Below are 10,853 nucleotides of genomic sequence, written 5' to 3'. Positions count from 1 at the left end.
GAGGTTGAGACCATTCCATCAGCTTTTTTACTCGAGTACATAAAAAAGTATATTGAAACTGATCAGGGATTGGATGTGTTTGCTTTGGTTGTGTATGGATTGATAATATTTCCTAAGGTGTTAGGGCATGTAGAAGCATCAGTGATTGACTTTTTTGAGTAATTAGATAAAAGAATAAATCCTTCACCAACTATTTTGGTAGAGACTATTAGATCACTTAATTTTTGTCAAAAAAATGGTGAAGGACGATTTATAAGGTGTGCTCAATTACTTTTTATATGGCTCAGAAGCCATTTTTGAGGAAAAAAAAAGACATCATTTCGGCCATTCTCCGTTCATTTTAGTCCTATCAAGGAGTTTATGGCTAAAGAATGGAGAAAAGATTAGACAAAAGGTCAGTGGTTGGCATTCTTTCTGAAGCTCACTAGCGAGGAAGTAATATGGAAGGCACCATGGATGCTTTCGATGACCATCTTATATAGTTGTGGAGATGAGCCATAGGTACCTTTGTTAAGAATATGGGGGGCAGTGAGTTACGCGCCCCTTATGGTTCAAAGACAATATGACTCATGGTAATTCATCCCTATGACTCATAGGCTTGGTTCACTTGAGTTTGATTATGGAACACTTGGTTATGTGAAAAGGGTTCGTGAAATCATCAAAGCATGAAAACAGGTCAACCAAATGAGCCCAGCTAGATTCACAAATAACGTTGCGAAATGTTACTTTACTTGAAGGATGAAAAAGGTTAACGAAATTAGGTCTCTACCAGTCGATGTTTCAGAAAAGTTACCAGCTCTTATTTCAGTACCAGTATTGTCAACTTTTGAGATCGCTCAATGAGAGTTTGAGAATGAAAACAAAAGGTTGGAGAAAGAAAAAATGGCTTTGAAGGATCAGGTTAACCAATTAAGATATGATTTGATGATGAGAGATGATGCAGTACAAAAGTTGACTACAGAATGAAAAGTATTGAAAGAGGATCTGTAAAATCTGCATCAAAAAAATAAGAAATTGAGGTTGGATAGTAGACCTTTGAAGGGATCCAAGAAGGATATGGAAAAACTACGAGATATGGTGGAATATTGGAAGAGCAGAGCTCGAGAGAACAAAGAAATGATCTCTACACTTACTAAAGAACAACATGAATGTAAAAAAAAAACTTTTAGGAGCTTCTGAAAAGATAGCACGGCACCAAAAAGAAAGTGAAAAGCTAAAAGCTGAACTAAGAAGGGAACAAAACAAGAACTCTGATTTACAAAGTAAGAAAAAAGCCTTAGAGCATGAATTAATAAGCTTAGAGCTTCAATTGATAAGCAATCAGAGTCACATAGACAAGATTTTGACTGAGTGGTAAGAGAGAGAGAATTATTGGGCTCGTACTTACAATATGGAGGTGGATGCTAGAGAGATGTGGAGAGTAAAAAGTTTAGGGAGGCAGTAGTACATTGAACATCTGACTGCTCAAATCTACAAGGCTGTTTGAAAAGTAAGCAACATGGTTGAAAAGGCGAAAGTACTGAAACGAGAGATTGTACCAACCCAAGGCCACAGTCAAAGATTATTGCACTTTTTGTATGAAGCTAGGAAGCAATATGCTCAAATCAAATGTTTTTATGACTTTAATGCAAGAATGATCGGGTAATGTATAAAGACTTCCATGGTTAATAAAAGTTTCTTTTTGTTTAGATCGATCCAAAATAGTACCCTAATTTGCATTTCATTCATTTCATGCATGCATGTAAATACTAATAATAATATCAATGACATTATATCATGCGATCTAATTCATGGTTAATAAACTAAAGTTCAAGGATAACAAAGCTGAGGAATCGAAATCCATCAATTTCGCATAGATATAATACTCGTTCTCAAACTCAAGCCATGGAGAAAGAAAATACGGCTAGATTTGAAAGGGTTGAAAGGGCAAAGGAAGAGATACGAGAAAGAGTGATGGAAATACAACAAGGCATCGAAACACAAATGGCTGAATTAAGATAACTATTGCTTGGTTCAATGAAAGGAAAAGGAGTCGCTGAAGCATCAAGGACAGGAGAAGAAGTTAATACGGAAGAACCACTCTATCCTCCTGGATTCACTCTACCCCAAGTCTAAGCTCAAGCCCCTCGTGGCATGCGCATACGCCTACCAAGTGTGTAGCCATACCCCTATGTCAATCAATCTGCAAGTCAACAACCAACCCACTTGAATACCAAATCGGGACCCATCCCAGTTAATCCCATCATGGTACTGAATCTCGATGACCCTGTTGAACAAGAGAAGTCTCATGAAATGTCAGAACCTGTTATAAATTTAAAAATTTAAAACAAGTATGACCAACTTGAAGAGAGACTCAAAGCGGTTGAAGGTAGTGACATTTATGGGGTTATTGATGCCAATGAGCTTAGCCTAATGCCTGATTAGTTATCCCGTCAAAATTTAAGACCCTAAATTTTGAGAAATATGATGGGACAAAGTGTCATTCTACTCATATTACCATGTTTTGTAGAAAGATAACGGGTCATACCCATAACAATAAACTATTGATATACTGTTTCCAAGATAGTTTGACTAGCTCAGTAGCTAAATGGTATGTACAGTTAGATCGGAGCAAGATTAATTCATGAAAGACTTAGCCAAAGTTTTTCTTGCCAATATAAGCATGTCTTGGACACAGCCCCTGATAAGCTATCATTACAAAATATGGAGAAGAAATCGATAGAAACCTTCAAAGAATATGCACAGCGGTAGAGAGATGTAGCGGCCCAGGTCCAACCGCCACTGACTGAAAAAGAGATAACTATGCTATTCGTCAATACACTGAAAGCCCCGTATTATGACAGATTGGTGGGAAATGCCATGAAAAATTTTTCTAACATGGTAATCTCAGGAGAGATGATAGAGAACGCTGTCAAAAGTGGCAAAATTGAAGGGTCCAAAAAGAAGACAGCAACTTTAAGAAAGAAAGAGCATGAGGCACATGTTGTCACTCATAGAAATCTCCCATACCATCATTTTGTCCCATATAATCCATACCCCCCTTATTACCCTACCGCTAACCAAAATCTTTCAACAACCATACCATTATCGAGTACCCCAACAATCGCTACCCAGACCAAGTTTTAGCCCTCAACCATCCAATTACACCTCTGCACTTCTAGCTCAACCATTTTTCTGACCAACCTACCCAAACAGCAATCAAAGAAACTCACAGAATAATAACAATCGAGAAAAACCTCATTTTGACCCAATTTTCATGTCGTACACTATTTGTACCCTCAATTAATGAGAGGCCACCTCGTCGCTCCTACTTATGTGAAACCATTAAGACCACCTTACCTAAGTTGGTATAACCCCAACGTTAAGTGCGATTATCATTATGGAGTTGTAGGACACTTTACTGAAAATTGCATGGCATTTAAACACAAGGTGCAAGGTTTGATAAATGATGGGTTTTTGTCTTTTGATACTAAATTCAAGCCCAATGTCAGTGGAAACCCTTTGCCAGATCACACCGAAGGGAAAATCAATATGGTGGGTAAGGAAAAATATGTGAAGATCAAAAGATGCACGGATGAAGTGAGAACCCCTTTGAACGGGTGTATGACTGTTTGTATTAGACAAGCATGATTCAACCATTATCTTTGGATGACAATGAAAGTCCTAAAAACTCTGACCATTTTTGTAAATACCATGGGAAAGCAATTGGACATTCGATCTAAAGTTGTGAGGTCTTTAAGCGAACGTTGCAAAGCTTGATGGATGAGGCCATCATTGAGTTCTATGATGAAAGTGATGGAGATAGTGTGAATACAGTGGGTGACGAGCGTCCTAGTAAGCCTTTTATCCCCAAACCTCTCACTTTTACTATGATGAGAAATTAGAGCCCTAACTGAGAAAACCATCTCCTCTCTCAGGACACCGATGACCATTTATGTCCCTAGTCCATTCCTTTATCAGACCAACAAAGCGGTCCCATGGCGATATGATTATGATGTAGTGATGCGAGGGCATAATATGACCTCGAATAATTCAAGTACGAAAAATACCGCCAACATAGCGGGAATAGGAGGAATGACCCAAAACGGTCGAATTTATACTCCTGAAATGTCAGAAAGGGCTAAGAAAAAGAAAGGCAAGATAAGAGAAGAAGACACAAAGGAAAACCAAGATTCTCAATCGGTGGTAAGCTCGAAAGTGCAAGTTAACAAACCGATATCTGAAAAAGAAGCTTGTGAGTTTCTAAAAATCATCAAATACAGTGAGTACAGTATGGTGGATCAGTTAAATAAACTGCCAGCTCGTATTTCTTTACTGTCGCTACTACTGAATTTTGAGCCACATAGGAATGCTTTGCTGAAAGTGCTCAACCAAGCTTATGTCGAGCATAACATTTCTGTTAAAAAGGTAGACCACATGGTTGAAAATATTATAACCTCGAATTTCATTACCTTTAATGATGATGAAATACCTCCGGAAGGACGTGGTAGCGTTAAAGCTTTACATGTTACTATCAATTGCAAGTCTCACACTATGGCCAAAATGCTGATTGACAATGGATCATCTATTAATGTTATACCTCTAGCGATATTATCAAAGCTTCCAGTGGACCCCTCTCACATGCGAAATAGCCATATGATTGTAAGAACATTTGACGGGGTACGAAAAGAGGTAATTGGAGATATAGAGATCCCATTACAGATTGGTTCTTATACCTTTAACATCATATTTCAAGTAATGGACATAACTCCAGCATATAGTTGTCTACTTGGAAGACCTTGGATTCACACGATCAAAGTTGTACTTTCATCACTACATTAGAAGGTAAAATTCATCATGAAAAGAAAACAAGTCTATGTGGATGGTGAAGAAGACTTATTGGTAACAAAGACCTTAACAACTCCCTACGTTGAGGTAGTAGAAGAAGCAATCGAATGTTCTTTCAGAGCTTTTAAAGTAGCAAACGCTACTTACATAAGAGAAAGGTCAAGGATGTCGATCCCTAAATTGTCAAAAGTTACGAATATGGTGATCAAGTAGACTGCTGGTAAGGGTTGGCGAGTCGAGTAAGGCTTAGGAAAAGCTCTACAAGGAATCACAAGAGCACCATGCCTTGTTGAAAACAAAGAAAGATGGGGGTTAGGCTATAAGCCTATAGTTGCTGATAAAAAGAATGTAATGCTAGAAAAGAAAGAAAAGAGAATGGTGCGCCTTAAAGGATAAAATTCGATTGATGGGAAAATAGTGTTCCCTTATTTGTATGAAACCTTTCGTTCAGTCAGACATATCTATCCTGGGTCGATAGAAGTTGAACAAGGGGGACTGGTAATGGGATTAGAGGAAGCTTTCTCTCGATTTCAAGTAAAAGCAGATGAAGGAGTCATGCAAGATGAAGAGATCTTTTTTCCTTTTTAAGTGACTTAAAGAATGGTGTAACGTTTTTGTCGTCCTTAAACCTTTTAACTCAAAAATTCCAATTGCTTCTGCCCAAGAGCATGCGGAGGTTAAGTGTGTGGGCTTATTTTTATTGTCTTAATAAAATGATGAATGCAATGCATTTCACTTATACCATGTCTTCTGTTTTTCATTTTTCTTTCATTACCATTCTTTTTGCCCCTACCAAGATCAATACATATTTCTTTGTGATTATACCTATTTTCAGGTTTTCTGATAATGAACATTATGGATGACCAAGGCAATAACACCGATTTTGATTTTGAAAATTTGACTCACATTAACGAGCTTGATAACGATGTTGATTCAGAAGACTATAATTTACCTCATGATCTGTTGAAATGGATAGAACAAGAGAAAAAAATTATAGAACCCCACCAGGAATCAACTAACCCATTAAATTTAGGAGATGGTGACAATAAGAAAGAAGTTAGGATCGGTACTTCACTATCACCGATTGAGAAGCAAAAGTTGGTGAATCTGCTGCGAAAGTACATGGATGTATTTGCATGGTCTTACCAGGATATACCGGGACTTAGCATAGTGATGGTTGAGCATAGGTTGCCTTTAAAACCAGAATATCGACCAGCACAATAGAAGTTGAGACGCATGAAGCCAGAAATGTTATTAAAGATTAAAGAAAAAGTAAAAAAGTAATTTAACGCTGGTTTCTTAGAAGTAGCCAAGTACCCTGAATGGGTGGCCAATATAGTCCTAGTTCCCAAGAAAGATGGAAAAGTTAGAATGTATGTGGATTATCGAGATTTAAATAGGGCTAGCCCAAAGGATAATTTTCCATTACCACATATTGATACCTTTGTGGATAACACTGCTAAGCACTCCATTTTTTCATTCATGGACGGGTTATCTGGCTACAATCAAATCAAAATGTCTCGTGAAGATATGGAAAAAACTACATTTATGATAATGTAGGGCACGTTTTGCTATAAAGTTATACCTTTTGGGCTAAAAAATGCTGGTGCCATATACTAAAGGGTGATGGTCAGTCTCTTTCATGATATGATGCATAAAGAGATAGAGGTATATGTTGATAATATGATAGCTAAGTTTCAGGAAAGGAAAGATCATGTTGTTAATCTCAGAAAGCTTTTCGAAAGATTAGAGAGATATCAGCTCAAGCTGAATCCAGCCAAATGCACCTTTGGTGTTAAATCTGAAAAACTGTTAGGGTTTATAGTCAGTGAAAGAGGTATAGAAGTAGACCCTGATAAAATTCGAGCTATTCAAGAATTGTCAGCACCACACACGCAAAGGGAGGTGAGAGGCTTTTTGAGGCGATTGAATTATATTTCTCACTTCATATCCCAACTTACCTCGAAATGTGAACCAATCTTCAGGTTACTTCGTAAAAATAATCCTGGTGAATGGGATGAAGAATGCCAAAATACATTTGAAAAGATTAAAGAGTATTTGATAAGCCCACCGGTGTTGGTTCCACCAGTTATAGAAAGATCGTTGATCTATATCAACGGTTCAAGAAAAATCGATGGGATGTGTATTAGGGCAAAGGGATGAAACTGGCAAGAAAGAGCATGTTATATACTATTTGAGTAAAAAGTTTACAAAGTACGAAGCCAAGTATCCCCAAATAGAAAAAATATGTTGTGCCCTAGCTTGGACAACTCGTAGACTAAGGCAATACATGCTCTACCATACGACGTGGCTAATATCAAAATTGGATCCCCTTAAGTACATTTTTGAAAAACCATCTTTATTAGGTAGGCTAGCAAGATGGCAGGTCATGCTCTCAGAATATAATATTATGTATGTGACACAAAAATCTATAAAAGAGACTGCAATTACTGATTTTCTTACTGATCGAACTACAAAAGATTATGAACCTATGAAGTTTGAGTTTTCAGATGAAAATTTGATGGTAATCTTACAAGATGAAGATAAAGAGCCTGTAAGAGAAGTATGAAAAATGTTTTTCGATGGGGCATCCAATATAATGGGGCATGGCATTGGAGCAGTACTAATATACCCAGAAAGAAATTATTACCCATGTACCGTAAGGTTAGATTTCAATTGCACAAACAATATCGCTGAATATGAAGCATGCATCATGGGGTTACAGATGGCCATTAAAAAGAAAATTGAGACACTAAAAGTATATAGGGAGTCAGCCTTGATAATTTATCATCTAAAAGGTGAATGGGAGACCAGGGACTTGAAACTAGTGTTATACCAAAGGCACATAGCTAGCTTGAGGAAACATTTTAAAGAGATTCAATTTCAGCATGTTCTTCGAGAAGAAAATGAGATTGTTGATGCCTTGGCTACTTTGGCAGTAATATTTAAGTTAACTAATAGTGTGGGAATCCAACCCATTAGAGTACAAGTGAAAGTTTCACCAGCCCACTGTTCAAATATGGAAGAAGAGGTAGATCGACAACCATGGTACTATGACATTGTACAGTATATCAAGTGTCAAAACTACCCAGAGCAGGCTTCAGAAAATGATAAGAGGATCATTCAAAGATTAGCAGCAGATTTTGTGCTTGATGGAGAAATCATGTATAAAAAGAGTCAAGATCAGATTCTGCTAAGGTGCGTTGATGCTGTGGAAGCAAGAATGATACTTGAAGAAGTACATGCAAAAATTTGTGATACACATGCTAATGGGCATATGATGGCCAAACAGATCATGAGAGCTGGTTACTACTGGTCTATAATGGAAAATGATTGCATCAGTTATGCTAAAAAATGCCACAAATGCCAAATTTATGCAGATAAAATTCATTCTCCTCCAATCTCGCTGCACGTCTTGGCACCACCATGGCCTTTCTCTATGTGAGAAATGGATGTGATCGGACCCATAACCCCAAAAGCTTCAAATGGGCATCGATTTATCTTTATGGTAATCGATTATTTTACAAAATGGATAGAAGCAGCTTCATATGCTAGTATTACGCGATCAATGGTGTGTAGATTTATAAAAAGAGAGATAATATACCGGTATGGTCTCCCAGAAAAGATTATCTCAGATAATGCTAGTAATTTAAACAATAAAATGATGAAAGAATTGTGTGCACAATTTAAAATCAAGCATCATCATTCAGCACCATATCGCCTAAAAATGAATGGTGCAGTGGAAGCTGCGAATAAGAACATTAAGAGAATATTAGAGAAAATGACTGACACATATAAAGATTGGCATGAAAAGTTACCTTTTGCTTTGCTTGCTTATAGAACATCAATCCGAACCTCCACAGGGGCTACCCCATTTTCACTAGTGTATGGGATGGAAGCTGTACTGTCGATTGAAGTGGAAATTCCTTCTCTGAGGGTGTTGATGAAGATGAAATTGGATGAGGCAGAATGGGTTCAGGATTGTTTTGAGCAACTGAACTTATTGAAGAGAAAAAGCTCTTAGCACTCAATTATGGACAAATGTATCAAAGGAGAATCATGCGAGCACATGACAAAAGGATATGACCCCGATGCTTTCGATAGGGCGAATTGGTTTTGAAAAAGATTTTGCCATATCAACATGACAATAGAGGAAAATGGACGCCCAATTGGGAAAGTCCATATATGGTAAAAAAGGCTTTTTCTGGTAAAGCTTTGATCCTTGCAAAAATGGATGGAGGTGAATTAGTAAACCTTATAAATTCAGACACTGTCAAGAAATATTTTGCTTAAAAAAATAAACAAAAAAAAAAAAGGAAGTGATTCAAATTGAAAACCCGAAAAGGGTGGTTTGAATCAAAGAGGGGTCATTTGAGCTGAAAACCTGAAAATGCGGCTTGAATGAAAGCGAAGCTTGAAAAAAAATTTTCAGAGAATGAAGGAGTGGCACCGAATGGGAAAATTGTCACTAGATGATTTTTAGGGGGCAAGTTCTCATTAATCACAGATGTAGGGGCAAGGATTGGTCATTTGAAACCACAGGCGACAAGATCGCAAATATAACGAGTTTTTAGAAAAGACTTGGTCTAAGTAGGCCAAGGTCATTCAAATGTTCATTATCTAGAGAATTGATAATTTGGTTCTTGAAATACTTTTGAGTTAACTGTTCTTTGTGGCCCGAAAGACTTATCCTTATCTTTCTAAACCCAAAATACCCCATTACTAACTTTGTTTCACACCCAATTTTGAACCTAAAAACATTGCATTTGTCATTTAAAATTAAGATATTGATTGATAAAGTTCATAATAGACCAATGCATCGCTCAAAAAAAGAATGCAATATAAGGATAACAAAAATAGTAATATAGGGGCAGAAAGAATGAAACGAAATTGATTGATTACTGAAGACAAAGAAGAGAGAGGGGATAAAGAATAAAAAAAAAGATTTTAGAGTGACTAAAAGCCAGATGGGTTCATCATGAGACAGATTTCTGTTTGAAAATTGAAAGATTTAAAAGAATGAGATTACTGGAAGTAGCTTTTAAAGTTTGAAAGAATTGAACCAAAAGTTGAATTAACTTGGATGAAATGCATGATATAATTCGTTGATGGCATCTTTATCCTTGCAATCATCACAATTATTACATGCATCGCATACCTCTTGGTAAGTTGCATAAAAGGTTTCTCTATAAAACATCAGGAAGAAGTCTTCTTTTTCAAAACAAATATGATGGCCTTGAAGGTAATATGTTACCTCCAAGATAATTCTTAATACCAAACTGTCGGTTTATGGAGTACCTAACCCCCTATTTCTCAAATCATAGCTCAATTATGGTTATTTTTATTCCCTTGACTTATGGTTCAATCTCGGTCGTTGTTAATATTTGATTTGTGGTTTAATCCCGATCATTCTTATAGCTTCTCGACTTACGGTTTAATCCTAGTCGCTTTTATTTCTTTGACTTGCGGTTCAATCTCGATCATCATTAATATTTGATTCGTGGTTTAATCTCGATATTCTTATAGCTTCTCAACTTACGGTTTAATCCTAGTCACTTTTATTTCTTTGACTTGTGGTTCAGTCCCGATCATCATTAATCTTTGATTCGTGATTTAATCTCGATCATTCTTATAGCTTCTTGACTTACGGTTTAATCCTAGTAGCTTTTATTTCTTTGACTTGCGGTTCAGTCCCAGTTATCTTTAAACTTTAAGTCATGGTTTAATCCTGATCTTTTTATTGTTTGATTCATTGTTCAATCTCGATCTCTTTAATTTAAAATCATAGTTTAATCTCGGTTGTTGTTATCTTCTGACTCGTGGTTTAATCCCGGTCTCTTTATTCTCTGATTTGCGGTTCAATCCCAATCTCTTTAATTTAAAATCGTAGTTTAATCTCGATTATGGTTATTTTTTGACTCGTGATTTAATCTCAGTCTCTTTATTCTCTGATTTGCGATTCAATCCCGATCTCTTTAATTTAAAATCACAGTTTTATCTCGATTGTGATTATTTTTTGACTCGTG

The sequence above is a fragment of the Durio zibethinus genome, chromosome 15 (assembly GCF_047325235.1).
Source record: "Durio zibethinus cultivar Kanyao isolate XHJ-2024 chromosome 15, ASM4732523v1, whole genome shotgun sequence".
Taxonomy (NCBI): domain Eukaryota; kingdom Viridiplantae; phylum Streptophyta; class Magnoliopsida; order Malvales; family Malvaceae; genus Durio; species Durio zibethinus.
This window is presented reverse-complemented; position numbering follows the sequence as displayed.